At 36.0% G+C, this 27,766-nt stretch overlaps 1 long non-coding RNA gene across 2 annotated transcripts in view; it reads right to left on the bottom strand.

The window, feature by feature from the left end:
* Window positions 1–27,766, bottom strand: part of LOC309649491 — a 600,739-nt gene that overhangs the window by 493,805 nt on the left and 79,168 nt on the right. The gene's annotated exons all lie outside the window — the stretch shown is intronic.

Raw genomic sequence — 27,766 nt, 5'->3', positions numbered from 1 at the left:
AGCTCATTCTAAATTTGACTACAAGAAAACTGCCTTTGATTATAGAGCTATTTATTCCAAAATGCCATGTTGGCACATACAGTTTCTATCAAGTTTTTCCTCTACACAAAAAGAGCAACGATGAAGTGGACTAGATTCATAGTGATAATTTTCATGTTTTCTGGTGGTTGACAACTGCTCAGAAGATAGGATACCATAGGAAAAATTTCAGCCATCATGGCTATATGAATTGCTTAAAAACATAAAGGCAGAAAAAAAATTATAGGAACATTTACCTCTCAAAGTAATAGAATACTGCAATGACTTTCCCAGGTATCCCAGAGACAAGTGGTTTTGAGTCTCACTAGCTGGATAACTCCTTTTGTAACAATCTATGATGAGATATTGTGTGTCTCTCTAAAGCCTCAAGAATGTTTCCAAGTCTTCAGGAACCGGAAATTGAATATGACAGGCTGTATTCTGTGCTGCTTGGTGCTTCCTTAAAGTCATGCCCAATCATGTTTCAGACAGACTTGTAACTTCGTAAAGTCCCACTTGCCTCCATTATCAGATACTGTAGTCCCTGAGAAGAGGATAGTTGCAGGACCTACACACTGAATTGGCAATGTCAGGCTCCCACCTTCCTGATGCTCCTGGAAATGTGGTTACAAATAGGTTATAAAACATTTGGGTAAACATTTCCAATTTCATGGTCATTCCTTTCCAAAGCTTATGGAGATAAGATGTCAGCCATGATGACTAAACTCCATTTAAAGCATCAATCCTCATTGGACTTAAAAAATAACTTGATTCATAGTGCTGCACACACTAAGGGGATTTTTAAAACTCTTCCTACATAAAGTAACAGTTTTACATTTTCTGCCTTTTTATTTTTTCAAATTAGCTGTCTCTTTCTGTCCATGTGAAATATTCTAACTCCCCTCTCTCTGTTAAGATTCTTTGGACACAAGCAACAGAAACATAACTGGGCTGGCCTAATCTTTTCAAGGAATTGATTGAAAGGACACTTGGGAGGTCACGGAATCAAATGTAAAGCTGAACACCTGGATTTTTAGGAGAAGAATAATGGTGTATTGAAAGATATTACTAGCAGGTACTCATGCACAATCTCTTTGTAGCATTAACAAATGCTTTGTAGCATTTGCTGTGTATCACGATACTGAGAATTTATTCCAGAGATTGTTTTAATTTGGGTCATGAACTCACCTTCGTTGGGAGGTGGAGGAAAGCATTATTATGAAGATCTCCACCAGCACAATATAGAACGTGGGATGGAAGTTCCCCAAACGATAAATGAGGTGCTATTGCCAAAGAAGGGGACAAAGGAAGCAAATGCTCACAACCATTGTTATTGTTTTGATTTTGCTGGTTTGGTTTCAGTTTGTTTTGTTTGTTAGCTGTCATGTTGTTAAACCCATATTCTTTTTTCTTTTTTAAGTTGCTACAAAACACTGTTCAAATGCCCATCCGTAATAATGTGAATACAGTGTGCTATATTCACAAAAATAAGTGAAGCTAACTCATAGTGTTAAAAGGCAGGATTTGGATAACCTTTGAGGAAAGGAGAATAGTGACTGGAAGAAAAGATGAAGAGGTTCTGGAGACATTAGTCATGTTCTGTTTCTTGAACTGAGTGCTGGTTTCAGAGACTGTGGTTAGTTTGTGAAAATTCACTGAGCTGTGACAAAAAAGAATCATTGAGCTGTAAACTATAAACTTATGTACACTATTTGGTAGGTACATTACCTGAGCCAAAAGGAAAATTAAATAATACAGATCCTGTCTTTAAAAAAATGATATTGTGTTAACCATGGACTTTTTTACATTAATGAACATAATGAATCAAATGGAGAGAATGTGGAGAATGAAAGCCAAAGGACACAAAATGGATAAGCCAAAGTCACAGAGATAATTTCTTCCTCTAGTGAGGTATTTTTCCTCATCAGCTGTAGATCTTTCAATGCCCACTCCTCTCCTTTCTCTATGGTTATACACCATGGAATGAATCTCACAAACTTCTATACTTCCTATTGCCCAATCATGCATTTCCAAAGGAAACAAAATTAAAAACTCAAATTCTACAAGGTAACAATTTTATTCACTTTCTTATCCTCAGTGCCTAAAACAGTGCCTGGCATTCAGTCTGTGCTCATATGATATGTGTTAATTATATTTTTAAATTAGAGAAACATTTGTCAAAGTCTGGTCACTGCTATGGGAGACTCAACCAAATGAATATTTTTTTTTCTTTAAATGTCAGCAACTCAAGGAAATTCAGTTTGAATAAGGTCCAAGGTCAGAATAGCTTCTTAAAAAAGATGAAATCTATTATTTGGTTTTCTCAAATAAATTTTAATTTTAAAGCCATCAACAATTTCCCAAGATTAATTATCTTCCTCAAGAGAGATAATGATAAAAAGTCAATGATCAAAAAAGGTTACAAAGCAAAGAGTGTGTGATTTTCCAATTATTGCCTTATGTGATTTTTTTTGCCTTTTCTTTAATGATAAATTGTATTTAATGTAATTTTGTTCTTTCTCCTGACACTTTAAAAGTCTATCAAGTGCTTTTGTCACTCCTTTTGACTTTTCTTTTGCTTTTGGATTGCTTATTTCTGATTAACAGAAGCTTGAAAATCTCTTGTTCGGAAGTCAATGAGAATGCAGCTGTTTAATAATGGTACAGTGAACAGTTGACACTTTGCTGGGCTAACATCTTCTCGACAAATTGATTACCTCTACTGCACATCAATCACTTGACATAACCAAAATAAAGCCAGCTTAATAGAACAATAGCTCATCATAAATACTTTCCCTTGAAACTTCCCATCTTTGCCTCCACACATATATTGATAAATGATGTTTCTTCACCTTGATGCTCTTTTTCTCGAGCAGGAGGCCCATTGTCCTATGACAGCATCCTACTGCATTCACTACATTACCTAGATGTTTAAGGCAGTTTTCAAAAAGAGACTTCTCCAGCTTCCCTGGTGGCGCAGTGGTTGAGAATCTGCCTGCCAACGCAGGGGGCACGGGTTCGAGCCCTGGTCTGGGAAGATCCCACATGCCGCGGAGCAACTGGGCCCGTGAGCCACAACTACTGAGCCTGTGCATCTGGAGCCTGTGCTCCGCAACAAGAGAGGCTGCGATAGTGAGGGGCCCGCACACCGCAATGAAGAGTGGCCCCCGCTCGCCGCAACTAGAGAAAGCCCTCGCACAGAAACGAAGACCCAACACAGCTAAAAATAAATAAATAAATTAATTAATTAAAAAAAAAAAAGAGACTTCTCTGTCTCAGTATATTGCCAGTTAAATCAATAAACACTGAGAGATGGCCCAAAGTGTAGCAAGGCAGCTGCTTGCCCTCATCCAATGGAACTAGGTAACAAGACACCTGTTTCTTACTTTCTGTCCTCTTTATAGCCAAGAGCAAAATCACAGGTTAACCAGGATGCTTGCCTTTCTTAGCCAGTTTCACAGGTCTCAGATGAACAAGAACTCAGTCTGAGCTTCCATTCAGGGATTTCTTCCCTTCATGGAGTAATAAGAACAATGTTCACCTCTTCAACGATTTTAGAATGACAGTTAAAAGCAACCACTGGAAATGGCACAGGCTTCATAGGGAGGTTTATACTTTTTCAGTTACCATACTACTACTTTGTAAGTCCGTTTTTGTTATCTTCTAAATGAGTTAAAGTCTTTTCTCATATAAACTCTGTATTAGTATGCTCTTGCCTTAAAAAAAAATGCTACCTCCAAAATCTGTAGATTTAGAGAATAAGTATTTATTATTGCTCAAGGGTCCACGGGTCAGCAGGGTCGATTTGGGCCAGGCTCAGTCATGTGTCAGCACTCAATGGCAGATCAGCTGGGAACTGGCTCATCTAGAATGGCTTCACTCACAGGCCTGTTGATTGGATGGCAGTCAGCCAGGGCAAGGGGGCGACAGGGCAGCTTATCTCTCATCATCCCACAGACTAGCTTCAGCTTGTTTACATGTCAGTGGTCAGGTTCCCAGGGAGTAAAAGGAAGCACATACCAAAACACTGCATCTGACACATTCTGTTGGCCAGAACGATCACAAAGCTAGTACAGAAGCAAGGGATGGGAAATACATGCCACCTCTTCATGGGAGGAGATTCAAAGGCACATTCCATGAGCCGTAGATATAAGGAAAGGACAAAAACATTATAACCAATTTTGTAATCAATGTATGGTAAATTCAAGCGCACCCAGTCAAATATATTTGCATGAATTTTAAAAATTATTACCCACTTTAAAATTTCAACTAAATTTTTGAGAAACCAGTCCAATCAAATTATTTCATTTATACAAACACGTTTTTGAATTTCATTGATGGATTTGTTTTAATTATTGGATATCTGTTAGGCGGAAAACAACATGTATGAATTTGAACACATCACCATAAATTTACATTTTGATGGCACCATTTCAAATTCATATAAAGCAACTTTTAACTGCACTATCATTAGCATTAGATGTTTAGGATCTTAAGTGAGCTGTATCTGAGAATAGAAATGATAATAATATACATGCTATATCAAGTAAATCTTCCTTGGTGTGAAGTCTGAAATGTTCATACATCATATAAGGCAAAGTGAATGGCATATCTGTTCAACTCGATCAACATCCAGGTGCTTCTGATTTGCCTTTAATAAGGCAAAGAAGCATGTTATAGTCAAATCTTTATAGCAACCTCATAAAGGAACAGTTTAAAAGATTATGATTAATATCAAGGAATTTAGAAAAATTAATGTAAGCAAAAAACATGCTTAAAACTATTTGGTTTATAAAAGCACTAAAGAGGTATATGTATGTAAATATTTGTAATATGTAAATGTATGTAAAGAACTATTAAAATATCTGATATCCATCACTCAATACATAGTAGTATTTTTTTCCTACAGTTTAGCATAATATTCATTATATTTTGGAGGCTAGCATGTATTTTTGAATGAATTCTGTGAACAACATACAAATATCACTGTGGCACAATTCTGGTATTTATTTTTTACCAGTAAATATCCTCACTGGCTATAAGAGCCTGACATTTTATAATTTAGCAGCTTTTACTCTTACTTGTGCAGGCTGCCTTATTTTCTGTCAATTTGCCCTTTAGAGGGAGGTTGTTTTCAAATAGAAAATGTACTATTACATTAATAGATGACAACATGGTTGTATACTATTATTTCAAATGTTTATTGAGTACTAAACAAACTTAAAAAAAAATGAGAAATGATGTTAACCCCAAGGTTCCAATAATCTGCAAGTGAAGATACAAGAAGCCAACTTACATAAGGAATGCAGCATGAAATAACTGTTTAAATAAATGCTTAAAACTTAATTACTGCTTTCCGTATTTCAGTCACTTTTTACTTTAAGCTGGTTTGTAAAAACTTCAAGCATTAATATTGAATTTTCATGGTTCAATACCATGAGTAGTAATTCTGTAAAATGTGTGATAAATATCTGTTTCTTACTTCATTCTATCCTCTGAGATCAAGTCATCAGCAAACAACAAAACAAACTTTCAACAGGGAGACAGAAATTTTCTGTAGACCAGAAAGACAAATTCAGGACATTACCATATCTGTCACCATCCCAAACCTTCTTTGCCTACCTAACTGAGGGTATATAGAAAAGAAAATATATCTAGAGAAAATCACTAGAGGGGTTTTTATAGTCAAGCTGGCTTGAAGATGTTTAACTATGTTGTGGAATTATTGTGAAGATTACATTTATGTAATAGTTACAAAGCGTTTCAGATAGTATGTAACCAAGCGTGTGCTCAAAACACTGGAAATCATATTATAACTATCATTAGCAACATCATTATAATCTCCATTATTATCTTTAAAATATTTGCACTAAGACTTTTATGATGTTAAATTTCTAACAAAATACTATGAAAAGCATTTTAATTGATCTGTTCTATCCACAGCTACGTTTTACTCCTCACTACACAAATGTTTTAACTGAAGCCGACATAAGGAAAGAGTTTTTTGAGTACATTACAATCATAAACTAGCCCATGAAGATTCAAAATGATATCACATCGTCAGCTAACGCTTTCTGTGCGCTCAGCTATTTCCAAAGCGTTATCACAAATTTCCAAGCTTGACATAGAGGTGAAGTTTTTTTTCAAAGCAAACAATACTATATTCTCTGGCTCTTTCACAGAGACATTTACTTTAGCAGTCAGAGTTCTATAAAGACCCAAAGTGTGGAAAGCCCCTATTCTATCTTCTGACATCTTCCCTCTTGAGCATCACAAATATCCTTTCTCGGAGATAAAAAATGGGACACCAAGAGGTGATGAAGACACCTCTCTTAAGACGTGACCATTGGTGTGTTCTTAGGTGTAAGGCTCTCTAAGAGAAGAAGCTATACTGATTGAATTTGCTTTGCACAGTGTGTACAAGGAAATAGAGCTAAAAAAGAGACTTAATCAATACTGACTAAGGATGATAATTTGAGAGGTGAAGGAAAATCTATAAGGATTTCTTTGGAAAAGCCTGAGCCACCAGAAACAAGATATCAACTTAGAGCTTAATCTGTTGTAACACATTTATAACAAAATAACTTTTCAAAGTACTCCACTATCATGTCAGCATATATTTTTTTTAATACCACAGCAAACTGGGCACTATGCTTGTGGCTTGAAATATAAATGTTATTAAGATACTCATTCTGCTCTGGAGGAACACCCTTACAGGGGAATCGTCTATGTCAGTGTTTTCTGGGATGCTTATATTTTAACATATTCAAGAAGAATAAGAGGAAGTGATTTAAGTTTAAATATATGAATGAAAATGTAAGCTCAAGCTTCATGTAAATCAGATCAAGGCAATTACTTATGGTCTATTCATCTGACATAAAAATGCATGAATCCATTAAAAAAATATATATCTATATACTTACATTTTTAAAGTTGTGTTAAGAACACTTAACATGAGATCTACCCTCAAATGTTTAAGTATACAATACAGTAATGTTCAGTATAGGAACAATGTTGTACAGTGGATTTCTAGAACTTATTCATCTTGCATAACTAAAACATTTTTTTCAACTTATGATGAAAAAGAGTGCCTTTGGAATCAAGGACAAAATCTTCACACAAATAACCAAATATTTATCAATAAGTGTTTTCAAGGAATTGATCAAAACTATGAATTGTGCATACTCAAAACAATAATGTATTAACTAGAGTGCATGGGACTTCAATGATTTAAGCATAAGCCCTTTATATATTTTCAGTGCTTCTCTAATGTGCTCAAAGACTATCACACCTAAAGCAGCCTGCACTGCTAAGGTACATATTCATGATATAATTCTACAACGATCACACTGATATGTTCTCTTTTTAGAGAGAATTTATTTTTAATTTATTTTAGCAACATCTTGGTAAGGTTGGGAGTGTGGAGTAATTTAAATCTTTTCAGAAATGAGAACCATTACTACACACTTCACTATGTACAATTTACTCTCCTCTGTACAGTTATATACATACAACTAGTTCACTAGCTAAAAACTTCATATGCTTTTCCACATTCTCGTTTCCAAGTAAGATGATCATATTTTCTGAATCCAAATTTATAAAGCATCATGAAAAACAGTTAAAATGTTGTCTGTTTTGTAAAATCAGGCTCACTTTTCTGTTTACTGAAGAGCTTTACTTCACATGACATGTGTACTGTTTGAAATTATACATAGGATTCATTGCCACTCCTAAATTTGATTTAGATAGTTTCTAAAATAATTTCCATATCTTTAATGAGTTTTGTAAATCACCTCTGAGAACACACAGACTAATATTCTTTGTGATGCTACTAGAAGAACGATACTCATAAAAGGAAGCTATGCTAATGAGTGAATTGTACTAGAATATTCTTTTCACTGTATGTGTTCCCATTATTTTAATCAAGCAAGCAACAAAGAGAATCTTCATACTTATTGTGCAACACAACAGCAACACCTGGAGAAAAATGAAGACTGTGACAGTTAACAAATTGTAAAGTATCGGTTATGGTAACATGAGCAATATTTTATCAGGACTGAAAATAATTCCTCAACACTATAATAGAAAGGGTTTATGTAGTCACTCATAGCAGTTAAGCATATAATTATAACAAACACTGAAATCCAGTCAACATAATCACTGTCTCTTAGCTGTCTAGGGTCAAAAAAATAAGAGACAAAAAACTATGATGATATTAGAAAATATTTTTGTTCAGGCAGAATTATTAATCAGAAGAAAAATGTCCTCCACTGAAAGAAAGAAAAAAATGTTCTTAAAGTGAATAATTTTTCTATTAATTAGCCCCATTGAGATTTCCTCAGTGACACAAAAATGTACATGCTCATATGCCAGACAATTATAATGTCCCCAAGAATAAGACATTATGAGCTTTATTCAATATGTGTTCCGGTATCAAGACAACAGAACTATTTTGAAAAGAGTTTTCACTTTATCTTTACGAAATGATAAAAGAGACAGACATTAAAGAAGAAACTAATGATCTCAGAAGAATAATTTCCAAAGTATGGATACTCCTTAATAATTTTGATATAAGAAAGGTACTTGAGTTTAGAAAGGTACTACATGACATCACATCAAACTGGATATCAAATAATTATTTAGCCCATCATAGACAGCCTTTGCTCTCTTGAAGGAAAATACAGAGCATGCTTATGCCTCCTCCCTAATATAGTAATTTCCTTTTCTTACCTTCTTCAAATAGGTAAATTAAGTTTGGAATCTGCAAAGTTCTTAGATTTATTCAGTCCCAAAGTACTATCAGAAATCTTTAGCATTAATGTGAACTGGAATATTAGACACCCATAACTTGTAAACCCCAAGTTGAAATTTTGATACAAAGAAAATTGGTGAGGGAGTTATATTAAAACATTAAACCTGTGAATATGTGAACTCAAATATTTACTTTCTGTCTTCTTGGCAAACCCATCTCAGGTACAACAATAGGAGAGCCAATATTCTATGTGTGCACAAACATAAAAAGTTTGATGAAGCAGGTATCAAAGAAGTTCTTTAGGACCCTTTTGAAACAAAGACACCTCAATAAATGGCTTTTGTTATATCCAGTTCCCTATATGTTTCTGACTGAATATGAAACACTATCCTGGGAATGTGTTTGAGTCTGTCTTGAGAAGTTTAGTTTCTTCATGGAATTGAAAGAAATCATCTTTCCTGGAAATGGGTGAAACTGCAGTCTTGGAAGAAAATTATCATAGAAGTTGACAACTAATGGTTTTAATAACCCTTGAATTACAAATCAAGATTTTGTGACAGCTAGACATTGCATCTTATGTCCTGAAACTAAATGTCAGTTATCCCTTTAAAGGTAACTAATATCTGACATCTGATGTTTATTTAGAACATATGTGAGCATTCATATTAAATGATAAAAGTGCCATTTATCTTGGGCTTTCTCTACACAGCTGAGGAAATGAGGCAACTAAAGGGCTCACACAGTTCTTTGATTTAGTTTTTTTTTATATAAATTTATTTATTTTATTTATTTACTTTTGGTCTTTGCTGCATGTGGGCTTTCTCTAGTTGCCATGAACGGGGACTACTCTTCGTTGCGGTGCACGGGCTTCTCATTGCGGTGCCTTCTCTTGTTGCGGAGCACGGGCTCTAGGTGCATGGGCTTCAGTAGTTGTGGCTTGCGGGCTCTAGAGAGCAGGCTCAGTAGTTGTGGCTTGCGGGCTTAGTTGCTCCACGGCATGTGGGATCTTCCCGGACCAGGGATCAAACCCGTGTCCCCTGCATTGGCAGGCGGATTCTTAACCACTACACCACCAGGGAAGTCCTCTATCATTTAGTTTTAAACGTAAATTTTTATTGCTTATAAATCCCTTAAACCATAAAGTATACTCTGTGCTGTTCTTTCCAAATGCTGAAATAATTATTTTTAAAAGAATAAATGTTCATTCTAAAGGGCAAAGTAATTAGGAAAAGAAAGTGATATACAAGCCAGCCTTGGGGTTGGGTGGCAAAATGAAGTGTGTTGGGGAATGGAGAGCCAGGAATATAAGCACCCCTTCAGGGCTGGTTGAGGCTGTGACTGTAAATGTGGGAGTAAAACACAGAGTGAGTCTCAATGTATACTAATAATGTTGGTTCAGATGGAGTGGAGCCTGGGGTATTATTAGTATTTTGCCCATCATACTACTCTAAGGAAGGCTTGTGCTAGCAGTCACTACTGGGGGGGGGAGTTCAACATTAAAAGACTGAGGAAGATGTCACATTGATCTTAACACTTAAGTATAGCCACCATTCTTAACTTTTTCTAGGGCACAACAAAGATGGTTGATATTTGTATCTATGAAAAACAAATTTCATTAATGTATCCACAAATGTGCATATTAGCTATGTCTCCATCATTTTTCTCTCCTATTCAGGAAAGTATTATAGCAATATAAATGTGTGAGAGTGACTTAGAGGTCCTACCTAAATGTCCATCGACAGATGAATGCATAAAGAAGATGTGGTGTGTGTGTACACACACACACACACACACACACACACACACAATGGAATACTACTCAGCCATAAAAAAATGAAATAATGCCATGTGCAGCAACATGGATGGACCTAGAGACTATCATACTAAGTGAAGTAAGCCAGACAGAAAAAGACAAATACCATATGATATTGCTTATATGCGGAATCTAAAAGAAGAAAAAAAAATACAAATGAATTTATTTACAAAACAAAAATAGACATAGACATAGACAACAGACATAGACATAGAAAACAAATTTATGGTTACCAAAGGAGAAGTGGGGAGGAAGGATAAATTAGAAGGTTGGGATTAACATATACACACTGTTATATATAAAATACATAACCAACAAGGACCTGCTGTATAGCGCAGGGAACTATACTCAATATTCTGTAATAACCTATAAGGGAAAAGAATCTGAAAAAGAATATATCTATATCTATATCTATATATATCTCTGAATCACTCTGCTCTACACCTGAAACTAACACAACATTGTAAATAAACTATACTTCAATAATAAACAAAATAAAATAAAAACAAAAAATAACATACAATATGGATTAAAACTTCAAGATAAATAAAGCTGTGAAAAAATAAATGAGAGTGACTTAGAGGTTTTACTTGCTTTTGTATTAGTTTATTAAAAAAGAAATCATCTTCTAACATTGGGACTGCTGCCACTAATCATCACACTTCTCAAGGTCCACCTTACTAATAAATAATACGGAGGTTGTAAATCTTTAACATACAAGAAAGACGGTCCTGTTTGGAGAGCTACCAAAGAGGTGGCTGGTTACTAAGGAGCAAAAGAGGAATCCAAATAACTGACTGTTGTGATGGCAAAATCAGAGGGACTTCAGCAGGCAAACTAACATCTTGCAAAGTTAAGCTATGAAAAGAATTGTTTATGTCTCAAGTTATATACGTTTCATCTTGAGCACTGTGGTTGGATCAGTGCAGTGCGTAGAAATGTTACCATATTTTTTTCCCAAATATCTTTGGTAGAAAGGAACTGTCTACATAGCTAGAAACTAAGGGGTTCAAGAGGGAGAGCATTGAGCAGGTATCTAGAGGATGAACTTAATAAGGAGACTGGGATGAAATTGATCATGATGCCCAGTGCTTAGGAGAAGGTCTGGCACATAGCAGGAACTAATAAATACATAGGAAATCTCAGAATTTTAAAACTGGACAGGACCTATTAGAATTCCTACATCAGCCAATTCATTTAAAACCTGGAGAAACTAAGCTTTTTAATTTTTTTTTTTTTCTGAGACTCAGAAAGGTAATTACAACATAGTTCAAGATTTAGAATGTGGAATGAATTGGCCACTTATTTATTCAATGAACTTGAGCCAATTATTTAAATTCCATGAGCCTCACTTCTTCAATGGTAACAAACAGCTGCTTTAAGTTCTAACATGTAAGTAAAGAGCTTAACAAAATGTCTGACACGTAGGGAGTATTCAATAAATGACAGTTGTAGTGTACATACACAAAGTCGCTAACAGACCACAGGACAGAATTTGTCTCCTGCATCCATCAGTATTAATCAATCTGTTTCCAAATTCTAACTGAACTATTATTTATTGAGCTTTCATGCATGGTGAATGTCAATTTCATATATGTTATTCTTAATAGTACATCATGCTTCTATCAGAATTGGTGTACAACATTAAATGGTACTACAACCAGCTCATTTTTTCCAGTAATAGTGCTTCTATTATAATTTCTGAACATTCCAATTTATCAGTGTTAAAGATAATTTCCTCCCCTCATAAAATATTAACACCCTTTCTTGTGTGACTAAGAATTGTCTTCAAGCAACTTCTTCCTGCCATTAATTAAAATAATGAGCATTGTAATATTAAATGTGTAATTCTCTGACAAGCACTGAAGTGTTTGCTGAGAAGTCCCTTTCTACCAAAAACATCTGGAAAATAATATGGTAAATTAAAAATCTGATACTTTAATATACTACACGGTAATCCCCAAGGCTAGGCAGGCAAAGTGCCAAACTGGCAAAGCTCTTACTCCTGGCATGGTGCCACGGCTTCCTCATTTTTCTCTTCTTGATGTGTTACATGAGGAGTTTGCACTGCTTTACTTATCAGATGAGAAAATGGTAACAAACACATTCCAACCCAGGTTAGCTTTTCTGCTGGCAATAGACAGTGTCTCCTTCAGACACAGCTATCATAAATATTTTAGGTACTCTGACAGACTTGGGAACAGCTGTAGTTAGTAAAAGCAGTTGCATGACTCCTGCCCCAGCAGTAAAAGTAAATGGCTCCTTCTCATTGGTTTTATGTCCTCTGCTGGAAGCATTTTAATGGGCATTCAAGTCCCATTCCAAGAGGCTGTAGCCCTTTCCTTATTTTTTCCCCTGTCTCAACTTTATGTTTTCAGGGTGTTGAATAGTATATTAAGAGCCTGAAGCTTTAAAACTCAGCCATCCAATACTTTGTGAAATGAGTTACCTGATTTGTCCAGGATTTCACTGTTCTGATTCCCAACCATATGATGTTTGTTTTACACCTTGTAAAAGACTGTCGTATTCCTAACACCTTTGATTCTCAGATGTACACCATGAAGGATTACTTTCCCCACTTTTCTTTTATGAAAACTGAAGCTCAGAAAGCTAAGGGATTCTTCACAAAACCAAGCGACAGATCATACAAGTGTACTTATGAAAATGTAAAACTTGCAGTAAGATAATCATTCTACATATTAGACACACATAAGTGGAAAAACAAAGAACTGAATACAGATCTCGTGACCCCACATCTGGAGATCTTTCTGTGGCAGCACCTTGGATCACAAAAGCCAGATAGGAGGAAGGGAAATGGTATATGAAAACAGCATATGGAAAGGCTTTCATATCATAGTCAACTATTTCTCCTCATCAAGTCTCAGGTAAATATCACTGAAGAAGACAAAATTATTTTTATTTGATAGAAACAAAGAAGTCTTCAGTGATATCTTACCTTTATTGTACTGCAGGAAGCTTACGAGGGAGTGCTCTCTGGAACAAAAGGAAGGGTATAAAAGAAGTAGAACTGCGTAGTGGAAGAAGCTGAACTCAAAGGCTGCAGTCTTTGAAATAGAAGCCTTAGCTAATCTCAGTCAATACTTTCCTAAATTAAGGGAAAGGGCCTAGGACTTTGTACCTTAAACTGACCTGTCATTGAATGTAGTGTGATTCTGCGAAGGGGCATAACCATGAGCAAGGCATTTCTGTGGCTGAAAGTGAGCCAAAGAAAGAGACTCCGCTGTGAGCTATCAACAGCCAACATTCTAAGCAGATGGAAGAATGAATGTCTTGGTTCTAAAGGGGAGTCTGGGTGGAGCCCCACAGTGTTTATATTAGCCTATAAAGCCATTCTATACTCTTGTGTACCTGAGACAAATCCTAGTTACCTTTCAAAATGCAGGCCAAGCAACCTTGCCACTGTGAATCCTTCTGCAATCACTCACTAGAGTTACTCCCACCATCATTGTTCCATTATATCATTTTATGTCTCTAGAACGTGTTTATCGCAAGGCTCACCAATCTGTGAGTTGCATGAAGATAGGCCCTGTATCTTATTTTTTACTCTCTCTCCAGTGCCCGGCACAGCACCAGGCTATAACAATTAATAAATACTGAATTAAAAATCCACATCAAGCCAGCAGCATGCAGGGTCCTCTCCTGAATGCTTTCTTCCTTTCAATCTTGATGATGTAGTGGAAATTAAGTCATATACATGTATAACTAGAGAAGGTCTGCTGATGTTCTGTCCTGAAGTTCTTGCATGAAACATTTTATTGAGGAAGGATTTGTATCATTTATAGCCCAAGGAGGAAGTGAAGTAAAGCAAGAGAGACAGTTGCAATAAAAATTGCACACTACTCAAAATTAGGAGAGTTAAATTCCAGCCCAGACATTGCCATGTACTAGTCGGGAGAACTTAGACTGTACTAAATCTCTGTTTATTATGATTTCCTAGAAAATAATTGTGTGTGACTTCATCAGAGAATATTTGAACTAAAAGGAAATTTGTAGAACTTTTCATCCTTATCCTATAACACCACAATGAAGTGAAAAACATTAAGGATGCTTTACAAAGAAATGCCTTTTTAGAAAACAAAATTTTAGTTATTTACAGATGAGACAGATGTGTGCATCTATTTTAGGCAAAAGGAAATGAGCAAAAGATAAGTGAACCTCAAAAATTTTAGGTATATTCCCTAAGTAAGTTCATATGTGCAGAGGCATAATTTAAAATTAAAGACTAAATATTTTAATATTTTTAAACTTTTTTTTTTTTCTAATACTATCTCCTAGAAACCTCATCATTTTCTTATTATTTCATTTGTCTCTGCCAGGTACTATGGCCAAATCTACAGAAATGTACCAGCCCACACTGTTACTAGATTGGGTCTCAACAATAGTTTTTGCTGTCAACCAAAGATGTTTTAGAGACTCATTAGAATGTTATACTTTAAACACCAACTATAATTCTTGAATTTTGTTTTTTCTTGAAGAGATACATGTCCATGACTCTAGAATTTTACCAGAGGAATCTGTGAAATGTTTTATTTTTCTTTGATTTCTTTTGTGACATTTTTTTTTTCTCCTAAACCACATGCCATTGCATTTTGTTTTTAAAGAATCAAAGGGGATTTTCCTGTGTTGAAGATTGCTGACTCAAGTTTAAAAGATAAAAGAGTTTATTCTAGGTTACTGTTGGGAAAGTCAAGCTTGAAATTGAGGTATGGGGTACAGTGATCCTGGAAATGAGGAAGCTACAAGAGGGGGAATCACAAACATATGAAAATAAATTGCATCAAGATTACTGACTGATTCTTCAAAACTGTGCCTACCAAGGGAAAGATTTCAAGCAAAAGCATAAATTAAAAAGCTGAAAAATAACTTAATAGTTTTACCTATTTCCACCATACAATTTGGGGTTTGATTCCAGACAATATAACTGGTTAATAAACCAATTAATTCTCTTCCGAGGAAGATAACACAATCCAGTACGTCTAAAATGTTTTATCCACAGTGTTCAGTATGCAATAAAAATATACTAGATATACAGAGAATAAGAACTATGTGGCCTTTAATCAAGAGAGAAAATGATAAGTAGAAGCTGACTCCAAAATGGCACAGATATTGCAAACTGCACACAAGGACTTTAAAGCAGCTATTATAAATATGTTAATAGACTTTTAGCAAAGATGGTCATGAATGAACACATGAACAATTTTAGCAGTAAAATGGAAACAATAAAAAGATAAAATTGAAAAGTGCAATATTTGAAATGAATAGTTCATTTGCACAGCTTAATAGCAAAGTTGAGGTAACAGAGGAAAAGGTCAATGAATTTGAAGAGAAATCAAGAAATATTTATCAATTTAATAAAGACAAAGAGAAAGATGAAGATAAATGAACAATTCCTCAGTGATATGTGGGATAATATCAAACCATCCACCTGCAAAGAAGATAGAGAATGTGATAGAAAGAGGGAGAATGTGATAGAAAAATATATAAAGAAACAGTGGGAAATATAGATATAGGAATATCCAAATACACACCCACACACACCACTCCCACACACATTTTCCCTTTTTTTTTTTCCCACTGAAAGGGATTAAAAATAAGGACATATCCTTAGCAATGAGCACATACAGCTTTCAGATCCTGTTTTTAAAATGGAACTCTTCTCTCAAATGAATCAGAATCCAGGTTGAATCCAGGGTTGGATCAAGAAAGTTAACAATAAACTTGGTACTCCTGATGTGCCATAAAATAATGAATTATATAAAGAAAGATAAACACACGTCCAAATGACACAGTAGCCAGCTGAAGAGACCTCCACTGGTCAAAACTGAGACAACTGATGCATCAGAAAAAAAAGAGGAATGGATTATTACTCATTGAGTAATAAAAAAAATCCATGATTTCATAATAATAAAGATAAATAAATGAATAAATAAACAGATGAAGGAGAAAAGAAAACTTTTCCTTACAGATGAATGCCAAATAATAAATATAGAGGGAATGGTGTACTTGGAAAATCATCAATGGATGCTAAAACTACTGAGTGAGAGTTTGATAAGAAAGGAAATAGTTTAAAAGTATCTCTCCACAAATGACTTATTAATTACAAGGGGAAAGTGTAACTTTATAGTAGAGAAAACTCACTGACACACCAAGCAATCAAAGTTAACATCACCAATATTGTAACTAGTTGGCATCATGTGCTTTATGATATGACACACTGAAAAGGATACAACACTATTTCTGTGGTATTCCATCAAGTAAGGCAAATGGGGGAATCTAATAATTAAGAGAAATCAGACAAATCCAAATTTAGGACATAGTTTAAAATAATTATCCACTTCTCTTCAAAATTCTCAAGGTCAATAAATGCAAAGAAGAACTGAAATGCTTTTCCAGATTAAAGAAACTAAAGATGTGTGAAAACTAAATATGATGTGTAATCCCAGACTGGACCTTGAACTAGGAATGAAATACCTATACAAATCATTACTGGGAAAATTCACAAAATGTAAATATGGACTATGTAACGGTATTGTGTCGATGTAAATTTTCCATATTTTGACCACTGGACTGTACATTTATAAGAGAATGTCTTTTTCTTAGAAATTACACAATGAAGTACTTGGACAAAAAGGTGCATGATATCTATAACTTCCTCCCGAATATCTTTTAGAAGTTCCGTGTGTGTGTTTGGGTGTGTAAAACTAGATCATGTAGCTTAGTTTTATTTGCATAACATATATTTTACATGTACAGTCACACACAGAGAGCAAAAAAAGGAACTGGTGAATCTGGGTACTGGGTTTACAACTTTCCTATAGGCTTGAAGTTATATCAAAATTAAAAATTATAAACAAAACGTGATAACATGTAAAATATATCTATGCATTAGTATGTATTCCATAATGTTGACCATAGCTCTATTCTGTACACAAACATGGATGAGTTAGCAAGCTTTTATTTCTAGATAAATACATCAATACATCACTTAGTTTCAAAATTAAAGACAATGGAACAATAATGGGTACAATATTTTATTTCCGTGTTCTGTTATTCAAAAGTAAAATAATTGATTTAAAAATACTTTCTACTGGCAATCCGTATGTAAATCCGTATTAGTAAAGATTTCATTCAACAAGAATGACTACAGTGATATAGCACATGGCTTTTAGCTTATCCTTGTTCACTTCAGTATTAAAGGACTTTTATTCACTTCATTTGTAAGGGCATCTATGGTACATTGATTGCATTTATAAATAGTATAAAACTGTTTAATCCACTAATCTAACTATTTAACTGGCAGGCATCATGGGTCAAATTTAACCAAATTAACTGTAAAAAGGTCAGATTAAATAAAAATAGATGTACACATACAAGGTTAAAATTACTGCTACTTACGGAAATATATCATGGGAATTTTGATTGAATTCAGTTCAAAGTGGCTTAAAAGAGTTGCCCTCTATTTGATTTTATTCCTCCAGGCCTTAGATCATGCAGCTTAGGTTTATAGAATATCCTGGACATCACACACATCAAGCTTCCCCTTCTAGTTGTTCCGATAGTACGTATTTTCTTTCAAGGTTGGGCTCAAACTTCTCTTTTTTCAAAGATATTTCACTAGAGTCTATAAGTTAGTGTTAACCATTCTCACTCCTAGTACCCACAACATCCCCATCATATATGTGAACCTCTATAGAATCTAACGAGAAATCCACATGCCAAACTTCAGTGATTGTATTTGTGTATAACTCCTTTACTGGATTGTAAACCTAAGGACAGAGAAAAGGAATATTTTTCATTATTTGTCTATCATGGTCTTTGCCATACATGCCAAATAAGCTAATGCCATCTTATGCATAATGTCTATAAGCATCTTAGCATAATGTCTGTATGCTAGCAGGCCCATGGTGAATGAGCTAGCCAAAAGACACCAAGAATGTTTGGTTCAGCCTGTAGCCCAGCATGGCAGTTAAGAGCATGGGGTTGGCAATCTAAAGTACCTGAAATTGAATTCTAGCTCTACTGCCTAATAGCTAGAGGGCATAGTGCTAGTAATCTAATCTTTTTGTGGGTTTCCTCATTTAAAAATTTGGAATAAAGAAAAATATGTTATTCTTAGAGTTGTGTGGGAACTAAATATATTAGCAGACACAGAGGGTTTAGAAAAATACCTGGCACATAAGTGCTTCATAAGTGCTTGCTATTACTGCTATACCGTGCATGGATAAAAAACTGATGGTACGTAGGTGTTCTCTAGAGAAGGCATGGTTATCTTGAACCATGCCATATGAGGAACTGTTGAAAACAGTGTAATGCTTATTCTAAACTCAGCCAACAGACCAGAGCAGGAATCTTGCTTCTGCTATTTGCCAGCCAGGTGATATTGTGCAAATCTCTTAACGTCTCTGAGTTTCATATCTACTTTGTAGACTAGAACTAATAGTGAGAAGAGAGAGATGATGGAGAGGACAGAGAAAGGAGGAGAAGGAGCAGGAGGGTGAAAAAGAAAATCTGCCCGCAAGTTCAGTAAGGAAGGAAAAGAGAGAATATAGTGGGGTGAGAAAATGAAACAATGAGGAGAAAAAGAGGCTGAAAAGCCATGGAATAAAGTTAGTGAAAAATATCTTGGGGTAGTTAAAAGACAATATGAGGAAAGTTAAGTGTTCAAGTTGAAGTAGATGCATTTTAGGGAAGTAAACCTCTCTTATAGGCCACTATAGTCACAGAATACCCAATCTTGAGCAAAGCATTTAGGTTAAATGGAATCAAGGAATTGAGGAAAGTGCTTAATTCCCTATCTTGATTAATGAGGTTTGGATAAGAATGACTGTATACAGAAGAACAAACCCAAAAGCATAGGTATCCCCTGAGAATGCCAATGACTCATAAAATCCCAGAAATATTGGTGGCTGATGTAAACTTCTATAAAACGAGGGATAGTGGTTGACCTAAGCATATGAAAATCTCAAGGGATCAGGAAACCTTACCTGTCATCTGGATACACTGTATTTGAAGGAACACATGATGCTGTAAGAATTGACTTTAAATACTGGAATTCAATAATGCTGGCAAGAGTCATTTTATTTAATTTTTCTCTTAATGTCTCCAGAAAGCATAATGGAGAACAATATTTACAAAAGTTAAATATTGACCAACTTCAGTTCATTAAAATGAAGACTATTTTGACAATTACTCTGTACAAAATTATTAGGAGATTGGAAACCATCTGTTCCATAACGTGTTTAAACTGAACAAAATGACCACTAGTTGGCATTACTACAGAGGGGATTTAAGCCAGAGAGAGGAAGATGAGGTAGCTGATCTTTGGGGCTCTTTTTAAAAATAAAAACAAGAACATAGAAAAGAGAACAAAACAAAGGAGAAAGCATTAGAAAAAGGGGCGGGGGCTTCCCTGGTGGCACAGTGGTTGAGAATCTGCCTGCCAATGCAGGGGACACGGGTTCGGGCCCTGGTCTGGGAGTCCCACGTGCCGTGGAGCGGCTGGGCCCGTGAGCCACAACTACTGAGCCTGCGCGTCTGGAGCCTGTGCTCCGCAACAAGAGAGGCCGCGATAGTGAGAGGCCCGCGCACCGCGATGAGGAGTGGCCCCCGCTCGCTGCAACTAGAGAAAGCCCTCGCAGAGAAAAGAAGACTCAACACAGCCAAAATAAATAAATAAATAAATTTAAAAAAAGAAAAAGGGGCGGGGACATAACATTTAGTAATAACTGGTTCTGACTTGAATGTGATTTTTTTTTAATTTATTTATTTTTGGCTGCGTTGGGTCTTCGTTGCTGCGCACGAGCTTTCTCTAGTTGAGGCGAGCGGGGGCTACCCTTCGTTGAGGTGTGCAGGCTTCTCATTGCGGTGGCTTCTCTTGTTGCAAAGCACAGGCTCTAGGCACGCAGGCTTCAGTAGTTGTGGCATGTGGGCTCAGTAGTTGTGGCTCGCGGGCTCTAGAGCGCAGGCTGAGTTGCTGTGGCACGTGGGCTTAGTCGCTCCATGGCATGTGGGATCCTCCCGGACCAGGGCTCGAACCTGTGTCCCCTGCATTGGCAGGCGGGTTCTTAACCCCTGAGCCACCAGGGAAGCCCTTGAATGTGATTTTTAAGAGAATAAATTAAATCTAAATGATATGGGAGGAAGTCAAGGATCCTAATTTCAGAAAACTTTGAAAATAAATAGATGCAGGAAGTAATAGTATAGTAGTGGGATAATAACATTTGAAGCAGAGATGTTTGTAGCCAAACAATGCCCTTAGAGCTGATTTTGTGGTCTGAATATGAGGCTTGAAGCTAATAAAGCAGAAACGAACAACAGAAAGATGTGAAATGTGAAAGTGGGAGCTGTCATATGGGTCTATAACATGTGGCCAATTTCTACATATTTCGGAAGACATGCAAAATTTTACATATTCACTATTACTCAACAAGTATTTTTTGGACATCAACTAAGTGTTGTAGTTGAAATGAAGAATTAAATGTGAATAGATTTTCAGAGTTTACTGAAGATAAATAATTAAGCACACAGTCATACTGTTGTTTGGTAATAACAAACATATTTGGCTTTTTACCATAGAGGTTTTAGAAAGAAGCACTTCCTATTCTCCTTGTTTTCTTACCACTTGACTATTATTTAGCATGCTTTCTAAATCCTCTTGTGGATTAGTCACAGTACAATAAAATATTTTTAAAATCCTACTATTTATTTCCATGTTTTTTTTGGACTCTGAATTTAAATAGCTTTTCTACCTCCTTAAGAGAGATTATTCCATAAAACTTCTATTCTGGTCTATTTCTGTCTTTCTCTTTCATTTTTTTCTCCCACTTACCCTATCAGAAAATAACCATAAACACCTTTCCACCTTCTCAGATTTCCACATTCTTTTTATTCTTCAGAGTGAAAGCTTATTTCAATACTCTTGTTCTGCTTCCTGCCACTTCTTAGACTGATGAATATTATCTAATCTTTCAAACTTCAAAATACAGATCACTTTTTCAGGGAGGACTTTTATGACCTCTAGGCTATGTCATTCTCATTTTCCTAATGTTCCAGCTATGCCCAACACTCATTGCACATTTCATTGCAACTGCTTTGTTAAAGTTTGTTGTCTGCACTAGGATGTCAGTGGAATCAAGGCAGGCACTACCACCTTAGTTATGTTCATCCTCTGTGTCCTCATTATCACTGGATATCACATACAACAGCCTAGTGTTTATTTGAGAGATGATGAATAAATGATTTAATAAATGGATAGATGGATAAAAAGATGACTTAATAAATGTAAATCTACCAGGTACCAGTAGTATTCTACATTATGCAGAGGTAGAATATAGAAATGAATGGGATATTGTCCCTTACCTTAAGATGCTAAAACTTTAGATTGAGAGATGCACATGTGAATGACTAATACTAAGTCAGGGGAACAAAACACATGCTATTTCAAAAAGCATAAGTGAAGTGCTGCTGCTGGAGGTTATAAAGGAAGAAGTGAGCCTAACTGGGAGCATCAGGCAAGGCATCACAAACAGGATGGGATCTGACTTCAGTCTCGTAGAAAGAGTAGGAAACTGAAAGATACGGAGGCAGGGAAAACACTGTCCCAAGCTGTAGAGGCTTAGTCAAAGATGACATCATCAGGTCTTGCAGTCTAGGCTTTGTTGGAGTGGATGCCTATGAAAGTATTTAATCAGGAAAAACATGGACATGGGACAGAATATGAATGGGTCTACCAACTGGGCTAAAGAGTTTCGAATTTAGTCTGTAGGAAATAGGGACCCATAAAATGTTTTTTGAGAAAATTAATAATCAGTTTTTTTAAGAACAATAACTGGAAATAATATGGAGAGTTCCCTACAGAGATTTGAAAGCATCCGAGTGAAACGCAAGGCTATTTAAATAACAATGGCAAGGAATGACAATGAATGTAATGCCATGGCAAATGAGTCTATTAATATGAAGTTTATATGCCCTATTATACTTGAATGACCATCCTCAATGTATCCGTAATAGGCACATCTACTTAGATGTAAGATTGATAAGTCTATAGAGAAAGCACCAAAGGGAACTTACTAAAATTTATATCTGAAAATCAAATTTGAAAGGAGACATGTACTCAAACACAGATTGAGGCTGCTGAGCTATTAAGGTATTTATCTGTTAATTAGACCAATATTAAGTTTATACATATATCTATAATTTATATAAAAGGAGGTTCTATTGTATCAAAATTTACCTTTAATACTATCATAATTTGTATTGAGAACAATAGCCCATAAACTGTAATGACATGTTACATTTGTAGCTTGAAAATTTTAGTGACATATATATTGATTTGGGAACTCATTTATTTAACTTTTGATTGTGCATGTTTTCAAGGTTTACTGGGGAGAAAAAACTAAGGAGAATGTGATTGAAATGGCTGTATTTATTTTGAGGTCCTGGATGTGTTTTTCTGTTTGTTTCATCCTGATTAAGCTGCAGCTTGTGTTAACCTTGGTGGATGCATATCTTTTTCCTGATTTAATTGCAATTGCCTGGAGCTTCAGTCTGCATCAAGTGCCGTGACAGCTTATAAAACAACAACAAAACAAACCAAAGTCAGCTAGGGAGGAGGAGACAAGAAGGAAAATGAGAAGTGGGAGATTTTCATCTCACTGAATCTCACTGAGTAAGTATTCATGTCCCCCTTCAAGTTCATATGTTGAAGTTGTAACTCCCAGTGTGGTGGTATTTGGAAATGAACCCTTTGGGGAGATAATGAGGTTTAGATGAGGTCATGAGGGTAGGATTCACAAGATGGGATAAGTGCCTTTCCAAGGAGGGAGAGGGGAAGAGGGAGAGGGAGAGGGAGGGGGAGGGGGAGGGGTAGAGGGAGAGGGAGAGGGAGAGGGAGAGGGAGAGGGAGAGGGAGAGGGAGAGGGAGAGGGAGAGGGAGAGGGAGAGGGAGAGGGAGAAGGAGAGGATCTCCCTTGAGTGCAAGTCCTAAGAAAAGGTCATGTAAGGCCATGACAAGAAGGCAGCCACTTGCAAGCCAGAAAGGGGGCCCTCCCCAGATATCAAATCTGTTTGCACTTTGATCTTGGACTTCCCAGCCTCCAGGACTGTGAGAAATAAACGTCTGTTGTTTAAACCACCCAGTCTATGGTATTTTGACAGAGCAGCCTGAGCAAAGACAGCGGGCATACTGTATAATTTGTTAACACATATTTCCCTTTGCAGAAGCTGTCTTTGTCTTTTTTCCCTAAGCATTTTGGTTTTTATCTACAGAACAAGGTAAGAATGTGATGGTCAATGATGACAGGTTTTTTAAATCCTACTAGCTGTAAAAGGGGAGAATAGCTTAATTTACATATAAAAACTTAAACCAGCAAAAATATTTCCTTTTGGCTTAGACAATTAAAAGTTAGATTAACAAAACAAATAATTATTTGGGGGTTTCCAGTTGCTTGTATGTACTCCTAATATGGCCTCTTTTGTGTCCTGTGCCCTGTGGAAACTTGTCCCTGAGGATAGCACAGGTCAGGCAGGTGAAGGGTTCATTTTTAACTGGGAAACATTCTCATAAGAGGCTGGAGAAACAGCCTGGTCAAGGTGAGGACTAACCAGAAAAACTGTGGGAGAGAAGTTAAAGTGGAAATTGAGACAGATGCCACTAATGGTAATTAAAAGGGTGGGAAAAAAATGTTAAAAGGGGAAAAGATAAGCACCCAGGTTAGAAACCGGCAGGTTTAGGCGCAGCACAGATTAGGTTCAATGCACTGTTCTCAAAGAGTGGTCAAGAAGGACTAAACTTAAACGGAGACCAGAATTTCCCACAAACTCAGTGATCTAGTACAGTGGGGCTCAACCCACATTTTCACATAAAAGAATCACTGATATTATGTCATGTGTTTTTTGAAAGAATAATTTGGCAGTCTTGACCCCACCTTCACCCCACCGCCAATCCTTTTTGAAATCCTTTCCTCCTTGGTTTCTGTGATACTGCATTAGCCTGGGTTGTCTTCTCCCTTCTAGTGGCTAATCTCCTCCTCAGACTGCTCATATGAAAGTATCTTCTGAGTTATCAGGTCCAACTGTGTTTTTTCCTTGGATCTTAAGAACAGAATAACCAACTGTCTATTGAGTAGTGCCTTCTGGATGCACTGTGGGCACCTCAAAATTAACGTGCCAATAATGAACTTCTTTGTCTCCAAACCAACTCCTTTTCTTGATCCCTGAAGCTTTTAAATAGCATCTTCAGCACTTATGACAATATTCTCATCATGACTTTTTGGCCCTTTCATCTTTCTAGCTTATCACATCCTGGTCCTCTTCTACCACTTAAGTTGAATTTCAGAAGCAGTTAGCATAAACAGAACTGAGCTATAGACAAGGATTCTGTTCCCCCCCCAAATCCAAAATTCACAATGATTTACATTGTTTGAGATGCAGATTTCATATGTCTACAGAATACCCTGTGAGTGTGAGATTTGAGTTTCTTTATTTAGAAATGTTTGGTTTAGTTTATTTATCTGTATGAAAGATACGCTCAGGACTTCCTTCCGAACAATATTTCATTGTGTTTGTTTTCTTTTTTCTTTTCTGTGTGAATACCACATTATTATCTCTTTTGAGATGTTTGGATTCTAGAACTGTGTTAATTTGTGTTCTTTCCTAATTTTCTGGGAACTTAATGATCTCTCAAGAAGAAAAAAAGAATCTAACATCTTATTCTGAGGATTTCAGCACATTTAATCCTGTTTCTCTGGAGGGCACATCTCCAATATCATCAATCCCACAGTCACTATGTGAGCAATGAGGTAAAGTCTCCAGTCTACTTTGCTCCAAAGCGTTGATCCTCAGGACCTACTCCTCTGAAAGTAGTCAGATAGGAGCTTGTGTTTACTAACAATTTCCACTCCAAGTAATCGCAAACAAATCAGCTCTCTAATCTTAAATAATTCCTCACCTGAGTTAATAACAGCTACCTCATAAGCAACTGCGAAGGAAAATGAAGCACTAGATATAAAGTTTCTCATGGAGTTCCTGGGATACATTAGGTACTCGATAATTTCTGTGGGTGGTGATTATCAACACTGCTGTTGCTAGTATAGTAGGTATGCTATAAGAAAACTTTGGGGAATTATACCAGATGCAGAAACGTTGATATCAGCAAGCAAAACTGCTGAACAGCAATTTGACCTATAATGTAGTAGTTTTATTATTATTATTATTATTGTTATTAAACAAAGTCAAGAGTTCATAAGACATAGACATATGCTACCACTTAGCACAAGCAAAACCTACTTTTGCATTATTAATACCCACCAATTAAGACTCATTTCATCATGGCCTAATTGTTGATAAATTAAGATCTGGGTCATTTAGAAAATAAATGTAAATTTATCTTAACTTGGTTTAAGAAGACAATGAAGCATGCATGCTATTTGGAAAGGTTTATATTTAAAATTGTTAATATTTAAGATTTAAAAGAATATAATGAAGTATAACAATTTAGAAAACTAAGGGGAAAAATCCATAGATAAACATCCTTGCTCTGAAAAGAGGGGAACATAATCTTAAGTTGGCAGCCTATATTTCTACCTGCTTTGCATGACTGCTTGGTATGCAGGTACCAGGTCACAGGTGGAAGACATTGAGGACCATCATACAACATAAATGTTTATAATATATCATAATTACTGGCACATCTGTGGTAAATAATTTTGTGAGGTTGTGCATCAAAGATGCTGAAAATGCTCAACATAGAAAGCAAGAAATAAAACTTTTCTCTCAGGATCCTCAGGGACCATATTTTCTTTTATCATGTTGTCTCCTATTCTGAGAAATACCTTGTGCTTAGGTTTTATTTTCACAAAAACAAATCAATTAAGTATTTTCTTAAGTCAAAAAAATATAATTAACAAGTTAAAAATTTCACAATTAATTACTGTAATATCTAAAAGTTTTTGCAAAATCTCCCAGCATTAAACCGACATCCAATTTGCCCTCCATATTTGTGGATTCTGCATCCAAATTCAACACACCTCGAATCTTTTTTGCAGAACACATGGATACAGGAAGGCCAACTGTACTACACCATTTTATATAAGGGACTTGAGCATCTATGGACTTTGATATCTGCAGGGGTTCCTGGAACTAATCCCCCACAGATACTGAGGGACTACTGTATTTATTATTACCATATCACAAATTAGTTCATTAGCTTCCTTAGCTGTATGTTTTGCATCCAGTTTACCTTAATGGTACCCCACAAAGAAACTTGGTCCAAGATTAACTGTTCTAACAGATCTGGGATTGGCCCCAACCACGTAAGAGGAAAGATTCTCTAGAGACCAACAACTGAGTTAAAGAATACCTGCTTTAAAACATATTCTTACGTAAGACAATTAGAAAACTATGCATTTGGACAGCCTTACTGTATTCTTCTTTCTGCCACCCAACCTCACAGCATTTATGTTATTGAAATGTTTCAGTCTTACACTAACAGGTAAAACTGAGCAAGATTCTCTGAAGTGGCAGCTATACTAAAAATAACTTTAAGGGACTGTTTTCATTATAATCCATAATATTCCCCTGGGTACTACCGGGTATTGGAGAAATTGGAACACAAATAGCATGCTTCTGAATACATGCTTTTGTTCTTTGTTTTTCCCCTTCTTCCCTCAATGGGCACCGAGAAGGCTCATGATCTCTGCGGTGGTTAAGGAAGGGTTGGAACCCAATTTATGGCTCGCCACTTCCAAGTGTTGAGGTTTTTAAGACAAACATTGTGAGTACTTGTGTCACTCTCATTTTTATCATCTCATTCTAAGTCTCATTTTCCATTTGTTCTAACTTCTTCATCTACTAACTTCAGGTTTTGTTTTGTTTTTTATTTTTAATGTGTTTATGTATAAGCAAGTGGCATAAACATTACACATTTTCAACTTATTACAAAATAACCTAAGACTTTGCCTTGGCCTCTTCCATCTCTTCTTATCAAACAAACATGCTGAATGATAAAAGTTACCGTAACCACAGAACCAGCCCAAACTGGCCCCATACCCTATTTGTAAGAAAATGCTGGATTGTTTTTCAGAGATAACTGAACAAAACAGCAAGTCATGCAGCTGAAGCCAGAACAGAGGAGAAAACGTTGACCTCAAGTAACAGCCAGAACC

The sequence above is a fragment of the Balaenoptera physalus genome (genome assembly GCF_965194825.1).
Source record: "Balaenoptera physalus genome assembly, chromosome: 19".
Classification (NCBI taxonomy): Eukaryota; Metazoa; Chordata; class Mammalia; order Artiodactyla; family Balaenopteridae; genus Balaenoptera; species Balaenoptera physalus.
This window is presented reverse-complemented; position numbering and strand designations above follow the sequence as displayed.